The 21,087-nt window shown below is 39.7% G+C and overlaps 1 long non-coding RNA gene and 5 other non-coding genes across 6 annotated transcripts; 5 read left to right on the top strand and 1 right to left on the bottom strand.

Annotated features, from left to right (window-relative positions):
* Nucleotides 1-6,824: 6,824 nt before the first annotated feature.
* Nucleotides 6,825-6,898, top strand: trnai-aau (transfer RNA isoleucine (anticodon AAU)). Its single transcript has one exon. It is a non-coding gene; the product is annotated as a tRNA-Ile (tRNA).
* Nucleotides 6,899-7,819: 921 nt separating this feature from the next.
* trnar-ucg (transfer RNA arginine (anticodon UCG)) lies at nt 7,820-7,892 on the top strand. Its single transcript has one exon. It is a non-coding gene; the product is annotated as a tRNA-Arg (tRNA).
* A 455-nt stretch (nt 7,893-8,347) lies between these two features.
* On the top strand, nt 8,348-8,421 carry trnai-aau (transfer RNA isoleucine (anticodon AAU)). The gene has a single exon. It is a non-coding gene; the product is annotated as a tRNA-Ile (tRNA).
* A 493-nt stretch (nt 8,422-8,914) lies between these two features.
* trnaf-aaa (transfer RNA phenylalanine (anticodon AAA)) lies at nt 8,915-8,988 on the top strand. The gene has a single exon. It is a non-coding gene; the product is annotated as a tRNA-Phe (tRNA).
* An 885-nt stretch (nt 8,989-9,873) lies between these two features.
* Nucleotides 9,874-9,947, top strand: trnai-aau (transfer RNA isoleucine (anticodon AAU)). The gene has a single exon. It is a non-coding gene; the product is annotated as a tRNA-Ile (tRNA).
* A 4,389-nt stretch (nt 9,948-14,336) lies between these two features.
* LOC113016398 (uncharacterized) lies at nt 14,337-15,383 on the bottom strand. Its single transcript, XR_003271231.2, has 3 exons — nt 15,121-15,383; nt 14,826-14,991; nt 14,337-14,675 (listed from the first exon to the last, which is right to left on the bottom strand). It is a non-coding gene; the product is annotated as an uncharacterized LOC113016398 (long non-coding RNA).
* Between the last annotated feature and the right edge of the window lie 5,704 nt (nt 15,384-21,087).

The raw sequence follows: 21,087 nt of genomic DNA, 5'->3' as shown, positions 1-21,087 counted from the left end.
ACCCTGAGTATCGTTTTTCACTCTGAGTTTTCTAAACCGGCTTCCTGAAACAGGGCCCTGGTCACAGGGTCTTATTTTTTCTGTTGTTCAGGTTCATGTTCGTGTCAGGTTTAGTTTTCTTCACGTTCATATTTCACATATTCCTGATCAGTTTCATTTTGTCATTTCATGTTCTGATTGTCATAGTTGTTTAGCTGCTCCCAGTATAGGTCTAGTTTAGTTTTTCCCTCATTTTGTCGCCTTTTCTGTGTTTACTATCAGCCACAACAAAGGTTCGCTTTTTGTTATACTTTGTTTTTCTCCTGTGTCTGCATATTGGGTCTGCTTCATAAACACACCAGCGTGTCCTGCTGTGACGAACAAATTATTTTTCCAGGCTTAGATGATCTTACAATTACTGAGAAGCATTGTCCTCTCCAAATTACGCGTTATTTGCTTTAAGGTGTGTGTTTGACAATTATACCACGGAGCAAAATACTTCTCATTTTAGGCTTTCTTTTTCACTAACAAGATAATTGACTGCTGTGGGAGCAACGTTTAGGTAGCCACTGCACTGTGTTGGCATATGGCATTGAAGATAACAGTGGAGGAATTATATTCTTAATCTAGTTATTAGTTTTACTTACAGCACTTTCAAGAAGACATCTACTCTGATGAAGTGTATATAAGTGTATTGCCCAAACAATTTTTCTATAGTTTTTCTATATCTTGCTGTACTTTTATTTTTCATTGTCTGCTTGTTTCCTTTTATTTATTATTTTCCAGATCACTTGCTTTATTTTATCCCTTATTTATTTATCAAATAAATGTTGATTTGGTTCTGAGCAGAGTTCATTTGCTTGAATTTGAAGTTTTAAAATTCAATTCAAATTTAAATTGTATTCGTCATACAATCATACGCAGTACATCGTGTAGTGAATAGTGAATATTTACAGTTAGAAACAGTTACAGAGAAAGAGGTAATAGGAGTTGCATAATAGATAAAATAAAACGTCTAAGAGATGTAAAGAATAAATTAAGGATTTAACCTAAGAAGTAAAGACTAAAGCAAGAATTAAAGATAAATTAAAGAATTAATAAACAAAGTACAATGTAAATGACCATTTTTCAAAAGCCGCCAACTGTCTGCCATCTATACTCCAGTTTTGAGATCCCTTCCCAGACGCCTTAATGCCCACTCACACCCTGGGCCACCTCAGGAAATCACATGATAGGGTGGGGCTTGGTTTTACAATTATGAGCTCATCTGAAACCTTGGCTGATTGTGACCTACACCCTTTTTCACACCTTGGCTCGTGTGAATTGCTAGAGGATCAATAGGGGGTCCATGTCCCATTTTGGGGACACTCCCATAGGGCTTACATCTGGGACTCTCAACCATTTGACCCTAGAACTGAAGAAGCTTCTTGGAAGAGAAGTGAAACATCTTCAAGAAACTTAAAGAAGTCCAGATGCTTTTTTCCCCAAGCTTCTTAAACTCGTTGAGCTGCTTTTCAGCAGCTCTGCTGTCACTTTGTGTTCAAACTGAAACAATGAAACAAATTTCCTGTGTGTCCTCATTACGCTAGGATTTAGTGTCAGTGTGTGTGACTGCAGCCTGAGCCTTACATTTCTATACTTTTCTATATTCTACATACTTGTAATAAGTTGACAAAACATCTCAGGTCATCTTGTATATTAACAAAAAAAATGATGCAGTGATAAGTGGAACAAAATTCTTTCTTTCAGATTCAAATGATTCATGTTATGCAACAAATAATGTTTAACACATTAATTTTGAGGAAGCATTTTCACTATCACTCGCAGCTCAATTCACTTTGATTTCCTTTTGTTTCCAGATTCAGATCAATCATGGGAGTGGCTCTTCAGTTTGGTTTCTGTAGCTAACTGACCTGTTCAAATGTGTTAAGGCTTAATAAAGCCAAAGTTCTTACAGGCTACCAGCCAGTGGCAGTCAATAGTAACATTTTATCAGACCCAAAAGTGCAACAAGTAATGTTGTAAAAAAAAAATTAGTAACTTTTAAACTTTTCGTTGCTTCTCACTCAAAAATAAAGACCTGCCTTATTACAAACAAAAGCTTGTCAGTCCAACAAACCCCACCCTGTAGTTGCTGTGATGCGTGTTTTCAAGCTATATAACACAGACTATTTGTTTTTCCCTGAGTAAACCAGCAGATGATAGTAATGTGCACGTGAGCCTGGTTGTGAGTGTTGTACTTGTCTGAGCAACGCCCAGTAGAAACTGACTGTTAGTCAAACCTGGGTAATTATACAAGTTTGAACTGGTCTAGTTCACTGTGGTTATTTTCCGTGTGAAACTCAAGTGTATTGATTCACTTCCACACACACTTTAATTTGTAGTTCAAATGCATTCTTTGCCTTTGAACATTAAATCTGTTGCAATAATTTGTACAGAGCTGCATGAGATATCAAGACTGTAACAGTTCTCCAAAACCACATTCAAGTTAACGCCTCCATTATTGGGCCACAGTTTGTGTTGATACCTGAATTTTTATTTAGAGAGAAAAAAAAAAAAAACAACAACTTTTTACCTCAGGCCTGATCAGCTGATTATGACTACATAATGAACAAAACTCAAATCCATTATTGTAAAATGTTTCCAGTTTACTCTTCATGTGAACAACCTGCAAAGATCACAGCTTTCATTAGACCAACATGCCTCAGTGACTCATTAACAGCTTATACTATCACAATACAAGAAGATGGAACCATGACATGATACTGGAAATGTTTCCGTTTCAGAGTAATTGAAAACCAAGACCATGTGCACCCCATGTGAACTGTTGTATTCAAGGATTCATTCAATAATATATTTACTCAACCAAAATTTCTGTTTGTTGAAATTGGCAATAAATGCCATTGAAGCTGGATGTTATAGTTGTTCTCTTGTGTGTTTTCCTGAAATTTGGATTTTGGCTTTTGACTTCTCTGGATTTTTGGGTTAGTTTTTTAATCCTTTCTGCCTGTGAGTTCACATTTTGGTTCTCATATACCCACAGCTACGAGGAGTAAAAACTTTAGGACTCTAGTGGAACATTCTAAAGTGCAGATTTAAGAGTGGATATTTTTTTTACAGGTTTTATTGATTATTTGTAAAAAAAAAAAAAAAAAAAAGACTAAAGTAAAAAAAAAAGAGTTGTCTTTAATAAGTCCCTTAAACCTTTAATGGCGTTAGATTGGTTTTAGGGATTTTTTTTATCTTTTTTTTTTTTTTAATTAACCACACTAAGAAGTGTGGAAATGATTTAAATGTGTCGTTGTGCAGTTAAAGCTGTTTATGTGACACCCTGACCTCCTGTGGAGCAGCTCTGAAAGAAATAGTCAATCGGCAGAGGACACATCGACAGTTTAGTCCATTCACAGAAGAAAAGACCAGAGAAAGGCCTGGACGTCCACAGAAGACACGTGTGGATGATCCAGATCCTATCACGGTAAAGAAAAAAAGCCTTCATCACAACATCAGCTCTCAAGGAGGGAGACCATCATTACCCAAGTCTTCCATTAAGAGAGTTCATTGTAAATCCAGTGTTTGTAACTGTCTCTAAAACCAAACACCAAAACAGACCACATAAAAGTAAAAATTAATACAAGCTCAATTTATCTATTCTGTTGGTTATGATTATCAGAGCAAACAGTGGATCATGACAGATACATTTTTCTGTTTCAGTAATTCTTGTTTACCTGCTGTTGTCATACACTTTCTTATGAAAAAGAGTCAATATACTTTGTTTTTTTAAAACTAAGAAAAAAGGGGGTTGTGTTTGTACAATATCTAAATGTATGTGTTTTTTCTAAATTGTGCTAAATTTGCCCATTTTGTACTGAAATCCAGCGACTGAATACCTTCTGTAACATCTCCACTTTGAATAAAATTATGATTGTTTTTAGGCAGCAGTTCATTTTTTGGTAATTCATAAATGTGTGTAAATATGATGTTAAGACGACTGTGTATTTATCTTTCAATTTTCTGAGTGATTGACAGACTGATTTATGATATGTTAACATGATAAATTTTGTCAATCTAATCCCATCAGGATAACAAATATTTACTTCCTGTTGTAGAAAATCCATTAGTTTCTGAAGCAGTGTTTTGAATCAGATACTTACATATTTAATATTTATCTGAACTCCAGATATCAAATGTCATCTGTTCATCAAACTATTTGATTCCAGCCACACTAGAATTTCACATGTCAAATCACAAAAAAGTGATCTATAATATAATAAATATATAAGTTTATGGTAAAAAGAAGAGAGACTTACAGGTTGTTCAAACAGAGCAGAAGCTGAAGAATCTCTACTATACACCCAAGGTTTGTCACTGTGTTCTTGTCTCAACTCGTGTTGTCTGGCTCCAAATGTTCATCAGCTTTGCCTGTTTTTCTTGTTTGTATTTTTTTCTCCACCCATTTGATTAAGGGTGCATTGGGAATATAAAATACCATAAAGGCACAAATAAGTCACATAAAAAACAAACAAACAAACAAACAAAAAACAGCACAGAGTGAGAAAAAAGTTTACATTTATTTTTTATATCTCTTTGAATGTGTTGGTGTGAGATTCTATCCTGAAAGAAGAAAACAGGAAACTGAGAATAATACACAAATTATTTCATTTAAAAATAGTTTTAAATATTCTTGTTACTGCAGTCAGTAGGTTTTAATTTGTTTAGAATAAATTCATAATTATTCTATAGATGTCACATTGACTCCAGAAAAAAATAATAAATAAATGCTTCAAAGTGTTAAAAGGGCACGAAAGAGAGCATGTGAGCACAAAGGCATGACCATGGCAGTCAAGAAAAAAAAGGTTAACCGCTGTATTTCAAACCAACCCATTCTTTCTACATCTCAACCCCATTAAATGATCTGGCTGTTTGCTCTCATTTACATGCCGTCTCAGGCCTAAATGTTTGCTTATTCCAGTATCATTCCATAGATGTTTTCTAATCTAATCGAGCATGTATTCCCTGCTGGTAAAATTAATAATGTAGTTAACAAGTAGAAAAACAAAATATGTGAGTGCCCTGTGTGAGAAAACAATTTGGTTTATTCTGCTGATACCCCTCCATTATCCAAGTGTGTGCTTTTTTAATGACTTAAAAGTGTAAAACCTCAATTTCAATTCCATGAATACAAACTTTGTGTCGTGGATTATGAATCTATAGATTAAAGGTCATGATTACTTCACAGCCTGGCTTGAGACAGAGTTGTGAGACTGTCAGTCTACATTGTCTCTGCAGAAAATGAACCTATGAAACAAACTACAGCTGATTATTTTACACACACCAGACTGGATTTATTTAACCTCCCAGCTTCAGGACACATTTGATCATTTTAAACCAAAATATCAATCATCATATGTTAAAAATGGCATTAAAATCAGCTGACTACACTTCCTGCAGGTGAAGAAATAAAGTAGAATTTTATTACAGCTATAAATTTTGTGAACAGCAATGTTAACATTACTTTTATTTTTGTTACACAGAACTATAAAAACAAGAACTTGTGAGCTGCAGCCACATAAGTCTAATTTCCCCCTGTGGAAACCTGCAGATAATGTGCACTCCATGTCAGTGTTTTTTATCATGGTTTGCAATCCATACCGGGTGCTCTGCCATGGTGATGTGTCCTCATGTTCCACACACACTTTAGTATGCAGTGTGTGTTTCCACTTTGCCTTTGAACATTAATATATTATTAAAGAATATTTCTTTAGTGGGAAGAAGGAACAAAAGACAGGGAAACAGTGCAGCTGCTCAACATCTGGAAGCCCCCCCTACACAACCAGAACTTTGTTTTTGTTGTTTGTGCAACAAGGATTTCTGCTTCTTTGAGGAGCACAATGCAGCTGGAATTTAGGAGTTACCCTCCTGAGCTGAAAATTTACATTTACATTTGCAATGATTGATTACACAGCAGTGGGGAGTAGATGTCATCACAGTAGATGTCTTTCTGAAAGTGCTGTAACTAAGTTTAAGAATATAATGCACCCACTGTTATCATCTTCAATGCCCTGTACCAACATAGAGCAGAGCAGCTATCTGAACGCTACCCCAACAGAGGTCGATTATCTTGTTAATAATTTTACCTCCTCACTACGTACGACTCTGGATACTGTAGCTCCTGTGAAAACTAAGGCCTCAAATCAGAAGTACCTGACTCCGTGGTATAATTCTGAAACACGTACCCTAAAGCAGATGACTCGTAAGCTGGAGAGGAAAATTTAGAGGATCATCATTTAGCCTGGAGAAATAGTTTGCTGCTTTATAAGAAAGCCCTCCGCAAAGCCAGAACATCTTACTATTCATCAATGATTGAAGAAAATAAGAACAACCCCAGGTTTCTCATCAGCACTGTAACCAGGCTGACAAAAAGTCAGAGCTCTTTTGAGCCAACCATCCCTTTAACGTTAACTAGTAATGACTTCATGAACTTCTTCACAAATAAAATTTTTATCATTAGAGAAAAAATTACCAATAATCATCCCACAGATGCAATATTATCTACAGCTAATCTTAGTACCATTGATGATAAGTTAGACTCTTTTTCTCTAATTGATCTTTCTGAGTTAACTTCAATAATTACTTCCTCACTTCACTGTTAATTCCTCCATCAACGGTTAGCTGAGCTGGTCAGAGCGTGGTGCTAATAATGCCAAAGTCATGGGTTCAAGTTTTTTTTCCACTATGTTGAAGTAATTTCTTGTAAACACACATTTCTCTTGTGTTCTTAACAGTTCTTCCACCCTCTTTTTTGGTATATTAGACAAAAAAAGGGGTCGGTTTAGGTACAAGTTGTGGGCCGGTTAGCTCAGCTGGTCAGAGCGTGGTGCTAATAACGCCAAGGTCATGGGTTCAATCCCCATACTGGCCATTCCAGCAGCCATCCAAGGTGCTGTCTGGTGATAGATTGTGGATTTTATTTGGTGGGATCCAAGAAAAAACCTCTGCCAACTTCCAGGTGAGTGATGTACGCAACTACAAATGACAGCAAACCACAAAATTCACTGACACATGACACGCTAATGAATACATTACATGCTTAGCTACAATCTCCAAATCACTTTTCCAGCTACTTTCTGGATAAATCACTCATTTCCAAAGTCTGACACAGCATACTGCATCAAAAACTGCTGCTTTATATCCTCACCTATCGACCCTAACAGTAGAAGACGCACACCATGTATTGTTTTGTGGCAAATTTCTTCTTAAAGCATTTTTTGTAAGTCAACAGAAGAGTTTTTTTCCCACTATGTTGAAGTAATTTCTTGTAAACACACATTTCTCTTGTGTTCTTAACAGTTCTTCCACCCTCTTTTTTGGTATATTAGACAAAAAAAGGTGTGGGTTTAAGCACAAGTTGTCGGCCGGTTAGCTCAGCTGGTCAGAGCGTTGTGCTAATAACGCCAAAGTCATGGGTTCAATCCCCATACTGGCCATTCCAGTATGGAAGGTGCTGTCTCATGGTAGACTGTGGTTTTGTTTGGTGGGATCCAAGAAAAAAACTTCTGCCAACTTCCAGGTGACAGATCGGGCCACGTAAGCTTTATGACGTCCATTGGCAGTTGATACTCTGGCTTAGTGGGTGGATCCACTGTGCATGTGGCAGGTAGGACTACGTTTTTAAGAGCTTGATACATGGGAGAAATTCTGTGGCATGCACTTATTTCAAGCAACAATCAATTATTTCAAGCAACAATCAAGCAATATCCACCAGCCACGTGACCAACCCAACACCAGCAGTTGGCTCAAGCAGACTCCAACGAACGTTCGTGAAAAGTGGGAGCTTCTGCCAGACCACGTGGCCTAACGGACAAGGCGTCTGACTTCGGATCAGAAGATTGAGGGTTCGAGTCCCTTCGTGGTTGGTTGTGAGTCCTTGAGGAGCAGGCATGCGTTCGCAGCATGCCAACCTCAGCACCTTTATGTCATCCAAAATTGCTACGCTGTTGTCAACTTCATGTCCTTCAACAGAGACTCTACGAGGCTCGAATGGCCAGGTTGGGGACTGAAGCCATGAACTTGGCCTTATCAGTGCCAGGCTCCAGTAGTCTTGGCTTAGAAGCAACCATAGAAAGTCAATAACATGCCATGACCTCAAGCGACATGGGTGAAAAAATCACGACTTGGAAGCAGGCTGTTGGTGGAACTCCACCTGCATAGGTGGCTTCTGATCAGTAGGAGCTTCCAAGAGTTGGCTTTCATTGGTACAGCTTGAAGTAATTTCTTGTAAACACACATTTCTCTTGTGTTCTTAACAGTTCTTCCACCCTCTTTTTTGGTATATTAGTCAACAAAAGGATCAGTTTGCACACAAGTTGTAGGCCGGTTAGCTCAGCTGGTCAGAGCGTGGTGCTAATAACGCCAAGGTCATGGGTTCAATCCCCATACTGGCCATTCCAGTAGCCATCCAAGGTGCTGTCTGGTGATAGATTGTGGATTTTATTTGGTGGGATCCAAGAAAAAACCTCTGCCAACTTCCAGGTGAGTGATGTACGCAACTACAAATGACAGCAAACCACAAAATTCACTGACACATGACACGCTAATGAATACATTACATGCTTAGCTACAATCTCCAAATCACTTTTCCAGCTACTTTCTGGATAAATCACTCATTTCCAAAGTCTGACACAGCATACTGCATCAAAAACTGCTGCTTTATATCCTCACCTATCGACCCTAACAGTAGAAGACGCACACCATGTACTGTTTTGTGGCAAATTTCGTCTTAAAGCATTTTTTGTAAGTCAACAGAAGAGTTTTTTTTCCCACTATGTTGAAGTAATTTCTTGTAAACACACATTTCTCTTGTGTTCTTAACAGTTCTTCCACCCTCTTTTTTGGTATATTAGACAAAAAAAAGGTGTCGGTTTAGGCACAAGTTGTGGGCCGGTTAGCTCAGCTGGTCAGAGCGTGGTGCTAAAAACGCCAAAGTCATGGGTTCAATCCCCATACTGGCCATTCCAGTATGGAAGGTGCTGTCTCATGGTAGACTGTGGTTTTGTTTGGTGGGATCCAAGAAAAAAACTTCTGCCAACTTCCAGGTGACAGATCGGGCCACGTAAGCTTTATGACGTCCATTGGCAGTTGATACTCTGGCTTAGTGGGTGGATCCACTGTGCATGTGGCAGGTAGGACTACGTTTTTAAGAGCTTGATACATGGGAGAAATTCTGTGGCATGCACTTATTTCAAGCAACAATCAATTATTTCAAGCAACAATCAAGCAATATCCACCAGCAACGTGACCAACCCAACACCAGCAGTTGGCTCAAGCAGACTCCAACGAACGTTCGTGAAAAGTGGGAGCTTCTGCCAGACCACGTGGCCTAACGGACAAGGCGTCTGACTTCGGATCAGAAGATTTTAGGGTTCGAGTCCCTTCGTGGTTGGTTGTGAGTCCTTGAGGAGCAGGCATGCGTTCGCAGCATGCCAACCTCGGCTCCTTTGTGTCATCCAAAATTGCTACGCTGTTGTCAACTTCATGTCCTTCAACAGAGACTCTACGAGGCTCGAATGGCCAGGTTGGGGACTGAAGCCATGAACTTGGCCTTATCAGTGCCAGGCTCCAGTAGTCTTGGCTTAGAAGCAACCATAGAAAGTCAATAACATGCCATGACCTCAAGCGACATGGGTGAAAAAATTACGACTTGGAAGCAGGCTGTTGGTGGAACTCCACCTGCATAGGTGGCTTCTGATCAGTAGGAGCTTCCAAGAGTTGGCTTTCATTGGTACAGCTTGAAGTAATTTCTTGTAAACACACATTTCTCTTGTGTTCTTAACAGTTCTTCCACCCTCTTTTTTGGTATATTAGTCAACAAAAGGATCAGTTTGCACACAAGATGTAGGCCGGTTAGCTCAGCTGGTCAGAGCGTGGTGCTAATAACGCCAAGGTCATGGGTTCAATCCCCATACTGGCCATTCCAGCAGCCATCCTAGGTGCTGTCTGGTGATAGATTGTGGATTTTATTTGGTGGGATCCAAGAAAAAACCTCTGCCAACTTCCAGGTGAGTGATGTACGCAACTACAAATGACAACAAACCACAAAATTCACTGACACATGACATGCTAATGAATACATTACATGCTTAGCTACAATCTCCAAATCACTTTTCCAGCTACTTTCTGGATAAATCACTCATTTCCAAAGTCTGACACAGCATACTGCATCAAAAACTGCTGCTTTATATCCTCACTGTTAGATTATAATATTATTTTATGCCATGTTAGACCCCTAATTAAAGATTGTGAATTATTATGTAGTTTTACTTTGCATTATTCTCCTGAATTAGAAGAAGCCCACAACTATTGCATTAGTTAAACTGATTTGCATTAAAGTAGACTGCTGATTTATTGTGAATGAATGATATTGTTTTATGATGCATTATACTGCTGAGTTATAAGAAATACTGTTTGCAGAAAGTCATCGCCTTATTTGTCTGATTAGAAGAGAACAGAACATACTGGAGTTTTCTGCCCCATCTCAGCAGGAGCAGATAAACAGGGAGCCAAGGTCGTAGCTTAGGCACTGTGTGAGAGAAAGCATGTGAATGTTTAGGCTTTTATGATAAGGTGGAGACACCAGAGGCTATAAAAGTTTGAGCAATGCTCCACCATTTTGAGATCTGATGCTGTCTGCATACAGTTTCCATCTCCCACGTGTGTGATCATTAAAATCATCGTTTGACTCAACCCGACCGGACCAGTGTTGTTATTGTGGTTTTTCTCTTGTCTCCATCCCCAATATTTTTGAACCATAACATTTTGGGGGCTCGTCCTGTGGTATTGGGGTGGAATTTAAAGGTTTGGATGGTCTGAGGTTGTTGAATGGACAGGCACGAGCCAGTGGTCTGACGTGAGTGGGCATAAGCCGGCTTATCTAAAGGTAAGGCACTACCTGTTGAAATATTTCCAAAGTGTGCCAAATTGGATATGACTAAATTAAAGTCTACTCACTGAAATTACTGGTAGAGGGCAAGGCTGGACTGGGACAAAAAATCGGCCTGGGCATTTTGACTAGAGACCGGCCCACCAGGATAAAGATTGAAAATGTGACGTCATTCAGGGGTAAAACCACAAAGGATTCTGGGAACTTGTGGCAAGAGGTACTAGCGCACGCAGGCTTTCAATTGAACTCAGTTACACAGCGATAAAAAGAAACCCAAAAAATGGCAAGAAGCTGTTGTATTATTAACTGCAATAGCCGGTCGCATGACAGCCGAAGGGTAAAGAGATCGTTGTTTTTTTTATCGGATTACGTCGTTGAAGAGAAACTTTTAAGCCATGTTTCCGAAGTAAGAGCCGATGGATGGTCTGGATATACCAAAACGTCTCAGAACACTCCAGCTCACATGTTAGTCTGCTCCAAGCATTCCCGCAAAGGTCAGAGTTTTTTAGTAGTTAATGCGTCATTTTTCTTAACATAATTAGTGATATAGGTTACAAGCAAGTCTGGCGGTGAACAGAAATTGTCGCGCTATGCTCCTGTGTTTATTGTGCATAAATAGTGAATTGTCCTGACACAATATTGCGTTTCGCTTCTGTTATTACCATGGTACATTGACAAAAACATATACTTTTATTCACAGGGTAAAACAGTTGTTTTGTATCACTAATTGTCCAGTGCGATTACAGCATACAATATTATTGTCACTGCTACATTTCTGTAATGCTACCAGAAATTATTTCCACTACTAATTAATTACCGTTGAGCTCAAAGGTTATATTAATAAACGGTTATATTAATAAACGGTTAACAAGTGTGTATTTATGACGACGATTTGTGAGACTGGTAAACTTACCTTTGTTCGTACGATGGTCTTTTGTTCTACACGGTGCATTTCAAGGTCCTGCACCCATCCGTCGGTAAACTGTTCCTGGGCTTGTTGCAGTGACCTGAAGTTACTAAACTTCATGAGTGTATGCACTCACTCCAAGAACCGTATAATTATAAATCTGAGCGCGGTGAAAGTTGGGCAGCATGCTAACGTCTTTTGTCCACTCTGTGTGCTCGTAAGGGTCTGACCCTTTCACTCCTTTGATTTTTTCCTCGTATCTTTTCTTTGTCTTTTCGTCGAGTCTGTCTTTGTACGGACCGGCATTGTTCTCCTTTTGTTTTGTACATTCCTTTTTTGTGCAGCAAAGAAAAAGCAAGAAAGTATTGGAACCGGAGAATGAACGTTTTGCGGTGCTGCAAATGCTTGCATTTGATGTGGTACTTGGATTGTTTTGCCACGAGTTCCCGGCATGCAATGCGCGAAAATCACGTGATTGCTAAACAAGGGGGAGGGTGCATCCGGCCTCCTCGGCTGTAATTGGTCCAGCCCAGAGTCGATCATGACCAATTGGCCAATCCAACACCTTTCATTATATATACCCTTCCTAAAAAAAAAAAAAAAAAACCCGTCAGCCCATAAAAACAATAAATCGCCAGCGGCCCACCGGGCAAATGCCCGGTATGCCCGATGGCCAGTCCAGCTATGGTAGAGGGTCTGTTTTGATTGTGATGAGGATCCGCGTGTGTTATGCAGTTAAAGTCGGCTAAGAGTCTATAATGAAGTTGAAAAAGTATGAAATGCTGGGTTAGAGTCCCAAGGCATTGAGATAAAGGCTCAAGTAGTTTGGTAGGGAATTGGTCATTTTGTTGGTTAAAGTCCAAATTGGTTATAAGTGTGGACCTGTGTGATTATAAGTGAGGGTAGGCTCCATTGACCTCTAGGTTGCACTTGCCTTAGTCAGACTCTTGTTTTAGGGCGTTGGCTGTTGTTTCAAATTGTTATAAATTATTATAGAACGGCGGTTGGACCGCTAAGAAGCGCATTGCTCAGAGGTAACGCTTGCCGGGGTTGGGGACGCTCAATGCCCGTCCTCTTTGAGGGATAGTCAGTTGGTCACTGTGGAGCCTGGGGCACTCCAGAACAACTAAGTGGTTTCACCACTTCACCGTCAGAAACGGTGTTATGTGCTTTTTTGGACAAAGTTAAATTGAGTTAGGTGCTCTTTAGAAATTAGGTCAGAAACTGTTCCAGAAGTAACAGATACTGTTTGATTGATTACAAAAAAGTTACCTTTCTTCGGTTGGACCCGTTATGGTTAAATTTGTCGAAATTTGTTAGGTGCTGAATCTGTCTGGCCTTGCAGTGATTGTAAATATAAGACGTCTTTGTAATATAAAATAAAAGAGTTTTGTCTGAGCTTTGTGTGAGACTGTGGGTGAGGTGCTGCACCTCACCCACAGTCTCACACAAAGCAGCGCTGCGAGCTATTTTTAGATTGTGTGTGAACATGCAAATGAGCTGTGACGCGCACAGAGGACTTTTGTTGCTGTTTAGCGTGTTTTTGAGCTTTATAATTATGAGTTGCAAACAATGATACATGCCTGTAATTAAAACTCTGATTTTGCTGATTATAATATTACAAATAAGGTTTTGAATGACTAGGGTGTGAATGATGTTGGGTTTTAAAACTGAAACTCAGAGAGGAGTGTGTTGGGAGACTGGCATGTAGTCTGCAGTGCAAAGGTGGGCGTCTTGCCTGCTGGTCTATTTAACAGTGATGAAAATGATATTAAATAAATCTCTCAGTGTGTTGATACAGGTGGCTACGGGCCTGGACCAACTGCCCCCACAAGCACAGCGGCCGAAGCAAATTATAGTAATGGAAACCAAACTCAGCAAGAATCAGCAGCTGTGGAAAAGACAGCAGCTAGCGGAGAATTAAAGGACAAATTATGAGAAGTTTTAAAGGAGAAATTAAGAGAAGTTTTAACACATAAAATTGGGGCCAACAGACTTGTGGAGGTTGGGAAGGCGTCCGGAGCATCACAACAAAAGGTGAAACAAAACACACAAGCAGAGAAATGTGAGAGAGGCACATGTTAGAGAAATGCCTCGTTTAAGAAAAAACGTTAAATTAGCCCATCTACAAACGCACATACACTGTTAGACATTTTATTGTATTTTTACATTAACTTACTGGCAACACTATTGCCAGTAAGTTACTGTAATTACTGATCTACAGTATCTTTACTGTTGTGATGTTTTACATTTCAACCACTTTACTGTAAACATATATTACAGTATAACAGCTTTACTGTAAACGTGGTTTACAGTTAGAAAGACTTACCGTGATTAAGTTTTATAGTATCACTGTACTGCAAATGTGGTTTATGGTATAACACTGTAATTGTGTACAGTATAATTTGTTTAGACTGTAATTGTGTTTTACAGCATATAAAATAATATTAACATTCATATTCAATATTAGAACATTTACAAAAAACAATATAATTCAATAAAGTAGTCTCAGAATAGTGAATTAAACCAACATTTATTGTTGATATTTTTTTAACAAGAAAAACATTTTTCAACTGAATAAAAACAATGCCAATAACCAAAATAAATAGAAGCGTACATGAAAACTACACAGTCCTTCACCTTTCTGTCTGATTTTTTTAAGGAAAACAGTTTTTCATTCCACTAAAAACAGGACAAACCCACCAGCATGAACATTAAATAAACTATTACAATTGTAAAACACTCATTTACAAAATGTAATAATTATCAGTGGGTCCCAGGAAATAGAATGTGACATGGGATTTAGATTTCCATTACCAGGATGGTCGGGTTCAGCGTAGTCTTCATCACCACCTGTCAAAGACACATCATCAATATTCATGTTTGCTCAGGTTATTCACTTGTTCACATCTGTCTGAGATCATTCATACTGTTGTATGGATGTGTGTACAGTATGTATATAATTATCAGCTATGTAAAAGATATTATCATCTCTGTTCTTACCTAGTTGGAAGTCCTCCATTCAAACTCAGAGAGCCGCTGGAGGAAGGTGGTGATCCGAGGGCTGATGCTTGTAACCTTCCTCTTTACGACACGACCTGTCTTGCGGCTTGTACCAAGTTTTGCAGGGCATTTTGTTCCCATGTCTGGATTGATCCTCACAAAGAACCTTTTAACGGAAAAAAGGCTGCTTTAATTTCAAAATTAAAACATACGTTACAGCAATCACCTATATGTTTCTGCAACTGTAGTCAAGCTATCACATATATTTCATTCTTAAATGGTGTAAAGTATTTACCTCTGTATCATCTCCAGTGTGATGGACGCTGACTCCTGATACTCAAGGTTGAAAACGTAGTATGACGCAAAGAAGACAGCAAGGGTGCTGGCAAAGTCATGCATCTGCTCAGGCTCATAAAATACCTTGCCCTCCAAACTGATCATCCAGCGGCTTGCAGACATGAAATTATTCCCTAAAAACAGACAAGAGTCCAATAAGACAATGTGCTCACCCTTACAAATAAGGTTTCCACAAGAATGCTGGATAACAGGCCTCACACTGTACAAAAATAGAATCCACACGGTTTGCTGCTATTTCTCTTATTATTTATTATCTAATGAAAATTATGATCAATTACAGGAAAAAACTGCCTTATGTCTTTGCATTTTGGCCTGTGCTGAAATGTCATTAGAGACTACACCTTCAAATAAATCATGACCCAAACATGGGGGAAGCCCAGTACAGACATGAAAACATTTCAGAGAATTGAAAGGTGAGTCAAACTTTACCCCCTGTACCATGTCTTGGTCAGTGGTGGATAGCTGTTGTACACTCTCCTTGTGACCAGTGATGGTTCTTTTTGGACCAAGCTTTAGTGGTGTCTTTTCAAAGTTTGTCCTTTCAATCAAGCAGTATCTACAAAAATGCGTACTACAACTGAAGTTTTCAGTGAAACCACCTAAGCAGTGTGAACCAAGATTATCTCCACAAATGGAAATCAAGGCCGCTTTGAGGGTATTTCCATCATCTGTCTCAATCCCTGTATCTTCTAGATCTTTAAGGTCTGTGATAATACTTGAGAAAACTTTCTCCTGACCAAATGTCTTGAAGTCCCTTTCTCTGCACAGCATCACCAACTGCATGGGATCAACTGAAGAGCGATTGTGTGGCTGGACCTCACCTAGACTCATGTAAACCCCCAAAACTTTATGTTTTTTCTTCCCTGACCCAAGAGGATTCACAACCTCAAATCCATCCTGGTAAAGGATGATGGACAATGAAGAAGGATTGTCTTTTAACAGAGCATTTTCTTTCACATTTCTTCCATCTGCCACATCCTCTACAACCATGTTGGAAGAGGTATGATTTTTGGATTGGTGATATTGCTCTTTAACACTTGACTGTCGAAGGAGTGATTTTAATGTCTCTTTGATGGAAATGTACTGGCAGAAGCATTCCTTTCCAGCAGCATCACTTCCCAGATAAATCTGGGTGGGTTCAACATAGTCAAAATACTGCTTGTAAAATTTTCCCATTGTTTTGTCAGATCTGAGTATTCCTTTGTTGTATATTGTGAAGACATCCTCTTTAGAGAGATTTTGAATAATCATTTCTATCTCAGTTTGTGGTATGTCTAGCTCAGAAAGCTTGCCCTTCAACTTGTCAAAAACATCTGCCATAGAAGTGCTATGGACATGCAGAAATCCATCAAGAATACATTGTATTGTGCTCGCTGGCAACAGCATCTTGACTTGCATTTTCAGGTAGAAAAGAGCCAAATTATGTAAAAATGTCTCTTGTTGATTATCACACTCCTCTAGATGATCACATGGAGTTGGAGTCAGATTCTCCTCAGAAGGCTGAGTACAGTCTATATTTTCGGGGAGAGTTGACACCTGAGTTGTTATCACCGGCTTATGTTTCCTGGATAAATGTGTGGCAAAAGATGAGCGCACTCTGAAATGTTTGTGGCAGTCATCATAAGGACAGACAACTTTCTTGCCATCTTTAATATGAAATCTCAAATGAGTGCATAATGCTGAAAAATTCTCTGCCACATAGAAACATGCCTCAACTCCACAAGCAAGATTTCCTTTAAAATGGGTGTGTTTAGTCTGAGCCCTGCGATAGCGGTGGTTCCTGTGCATATGGGATCTGAATGCAGAAAATGTTCGATAGGAAGAAGGACATTGCTCTATTCCACATGTGAATCGATAATTAGCTGTGTGCTGATGTTTCTTCGTATAATAACAAAATTGTCTTAATTCTGAACAAAAAACACCACAAAATTTACACCTGTACATGGCTGCATGTGTCTGAATTTGAATTTCCAAAAAAATGTTGTCTACCTTTATTCTCACTAAATATGTCTTTTTACCTGCTGTTTTGTCTTGTCTGTCAAAGAACTGAGGCTACATCACACTGTCAGCGCGGCCAGCAAGGGCAGGAGGACAGCAATGCACCACACTGGGCGGGAAAAGACAGAGAGAAAACTGTTAATTTAACGTTGCATTTATTTAACCCTTGAAAAATATATTTACATAAGTAAATAAAAGAAAAAAAACACACAACCCATCTTTTCCAGAATAATTCAACTAATTCCCTTTTGACCAACCTAACACAGACGTTACATGGTTTTCATATGAAAAAGACCCTGGATGACGTTGTATTAAAGGAAAAAAAACATGCTCCCCTTCCCACTTAAAAAAATAATAAATATTAAACTTAGGTTGGAGTTCCTCGCGCCACCAACCTAACGTTATATTAACTTTTTGTTGTTGTGTACTGCAGCTCACACAAAATTAAATAAAGCAGGCTAACCTACATGAGCAAGCTCAAAACTGGATAAGATTGTTTTAGCAGTCTCTAAATTTCCAAAAAAAAGTTGTCTTACTTTATTCTCATTAAATGTGTATTTTTACCTGCTGCTTTAGCTGAAGCTAAATGTCCCACTGTTAGCGTGGCCAGCTTCTCAAAAGTCATAGAACAGAAGCGCAGGAGGACAATGCACCACACTCGGCGGGAAAAAGACAAAGACTGTCGTTGCGCCTTTGTTCCTCGCCCCTCCCCGTGGAAAATATATATCTAAATATTTATTTGAATAAGAAAAGAAAAAAAACACACACAACCTATTTTTTCCAGAATAATTCAGCTAATGTGCTATTTCGACCAAGCTAACACCGAATTTAAGCCCCCCCTCCCCCCCCACACACACACAAAATATATATGCTCTTAAAAATTAATAAACGAGTATGTTAGGTAGGAGAGTCCTTTGCATTACCTTATGACGTCCCGTTTGCAGTTTCCACACAGAGGTCCAACAATAACGAGGTGCAAAATCTTTTGTCCTCTCGAGCATATCGTAAGGAAGAGTTAACAAAGTTGGCCTGTCTTTCCTCTCCTGTCAATCACTGGATCACAGGTCATGTCAGTCAGGATATGGAGTGGTGGTTGGTAGAGATAGGTTGGTGGGCGGGGCCAGCATGCATTCAGTGTGTGTTTCACTAAGTTGGGTTGACTAGTTCCCAGAAGAGTTCTGTACATGTAAATGAGCAATTCAGTTACTGCTCGACTGAGAAGCCTCCGCCAAATTATTACAATATTCTCCACTGACTGAAGTTCGCCTTTGGCAACGCAGTGGCAAGCACACATTTGCAGCAGCTGTGCATGTGCATACAACTGCATGCAGCAGATTAGATGATCAGAATTCTTGAACCTTACACACAGGCAAGTCCCCTAAAAAGTCAAAACCATAATACTTTCACTGGTATCATACTGACAAATGGCATAGGTTGGAGGAAAATCTGGAAATGGTTGGCAGTGAAAGAGTTAAAATGTAATGCACTATTGCAACCAACCACTGAAAGAGTAAAAATACACAAACAGTATGATGAACCATTCAAATCACATAATACAGTAGCACTACTGCTAATGTGTTAACGGTAGGTATAACTACTACCGCAATTTTAAAAAATACAGTAAGTAAATGTAAAAAACCTTAATATACCCATAATGCAAAGCAAATTACAGTAATTAACTGTAGAAATGTTTTCAGGTAAGTTACTGGGCATTTTGTGGTATTTTACTGTGAAAAATACAGCAAAGGTTAACAGTGTACACGCAATGAAGAAACAGCTTACACCCATGAACACGTGAAGATTTTCCAGCAAGTTTAAAGCAGTGAAACTTAACATATACCCGCCGTTAAATAATAAAGTTTATCCACTACTAACAAATAAACTCTCTGGGTTGCAGGACAACAACTTAACTTCAAAAAAGAAAAAAAAGACACGACAAATTTACTGGTTAATAAAAGTCAAATTGTGACATGTTTTCTGCTGATTGATTAATACAAGTGATTACTAAATGAAAGAAAATTCCAATTTTTGTGCTTTTAAACATGATCTTAAGAATTTTAACATGTACTTGTGTTGTCCTGTCAGCTTGGCGGGTCATGAGTGGATTAGATGGAGAGAAAAAACAAAAAAAGGGGGAGAGAAGGCTGACACAGGGCCTGGTCCCGTTGTTTCTCCCCTCTCTGAATAACGCAGCCAAAATAACATCATTTTCCTGTTCATCTGTTTTTGTTTTGTTTTTGTTTTGTTTTTTCTCTTTATGCTTGATTACAGGCTGCTTTGTCACCCAGAAAAGCCGAGGCTGACCCTGGACTCCTGCTCTCCCCTCTACCATCGTTGCTCTCTCCTTTACCATCTTTGATGTGACCCTGACCAAATGCTACAGCAGCTGGACCCACAACAACAACCTGAAAATGTCAACAGGGCTGCAAGAAAACGATCTCATGCAGCAGAGACGGAGAGAGTTAAATCCAAGGCCCGTTTCACTACACGGGGAGATTTCCGTCAGCGTCTCTTCTTTCTGAGAAGACTGAGAAAGGCCCGGCTCCCACCACCGATTCTGACCACCTTATATAGAGGAACTATCGAGAGCATCCTGAGCAGCTGTATCACTGTCTGGTTCGGGAACAGCACCAGGCCGGACAGACAAGCTCTACAGAGGGTTGTGCAATCAGCTGAGCGCACCATCCGCTCCGAGCACCCTGACCTGCACTCAATCTACAGCAGGCGGTGCTGGACCAAGACCAGGAAGATCGTGAAGGACCTCAGCCATCCCAACAACAGACTGTTCTCTCTGTTGCTGTGTACGTGACAAATAAACATCTGGATTTGGAAAACGAGGCACTCGCAAAGCCACCAGCATTGTGCCTGATCGGACACACCCCTCTCACACACTCTTCACACTCTTGCCATATGGAAAAAGACAGCTTCAGCTGACAGAGCTGTGACGAGACGTCCATTAAGCCCAGATGAAAAGTGAGGCCGAGCAAAACAATGCTGACCTTAACCACTCTGCATTAAAACTGTGCAGGACAGTGACGGACCAACAATGATCATCGGGCAGCAAAAAGGGCGTGCCAGAGACAGGAGGAGTAACTGAGGTCAGGAGGCACCTCAGAATGGACAAAACACCAGGAGAAAATAAGCTGAAGGCACAGGTGTCGGGGCTCGGCCAGGAGCTGACCTCTGAGAAGAGCCGAACAGCAAAGCCGCAAAAGGCCGTGGAGCAAAGCAAGGAAAACATCGATGGACTTCAATCTGAAGTGGACGGAAAAGATTGTGAGGTTTCTGCCCCTCAGTGAGAGCTCAAGGCATCAGAGCAGAAACTGACCATGGCTCAGGAGGAGCTGGCTGATTATCGAACCCATCAGACTTGGAGTCCCAGACACACGACTTGAAATCAGGCTCAGGACCTCAGCAAGGAGATGAGAATAAAGCAGAACGAGCAGCAGTGACAGCAGCTGAACTTTGACCTGAACAAAATCTTGACTTGGCTGGGAGAAACAGAGGAAGAGCTGGAGCAGCAGCGTAGACTGGAGCTTGACACTGACATCCAGACGATTGAGCTGCGTATCAAAACCCTGAAGGAGCTACAGAAGCAAAAGGGTCAAGTTAAGGAGGAGGGCAGGACCCCAGGGCATGCTTCAGGCCTTGGTTTACCCAGAACACCAGAACAGGAAAGTGATGAACACAAACACCCACACAAACACACACATCTACATGCACTGACTCAGAATGAAGAGAAACACACATATGAACATATGCACTCGTTGATTGAGTGAGAAATGACACACACACGTGCAAAAAAAAAAAATCGAAATGCTGATTCAATTCACTGAGAAGTGATCCACACACACACACATTTACAAGCTTGTGCAATAAAGAGTGATACACACACACGCTGATGCAA

The sequence above is a fragment of the Astatotilapia calliptera genome, chromosome 3 (genome assembly GCF_964374335.1).
Source record: "Astatotilapia calliptera chromosome 3, fAstCal68.1, whole genome shotgun sequence".
Classification (NCBI taxonomy): Eukaryota; Metazoa; Chordata; class Actinopteri; order Cichliformes; family Cichlidae; genus Astatotilapia; species Astatotilapia calliptera.
Note: the sequence above shows the minus strand (reverse complement) of the source record. Positions and strands in the feature narration are given on the sequence as shown.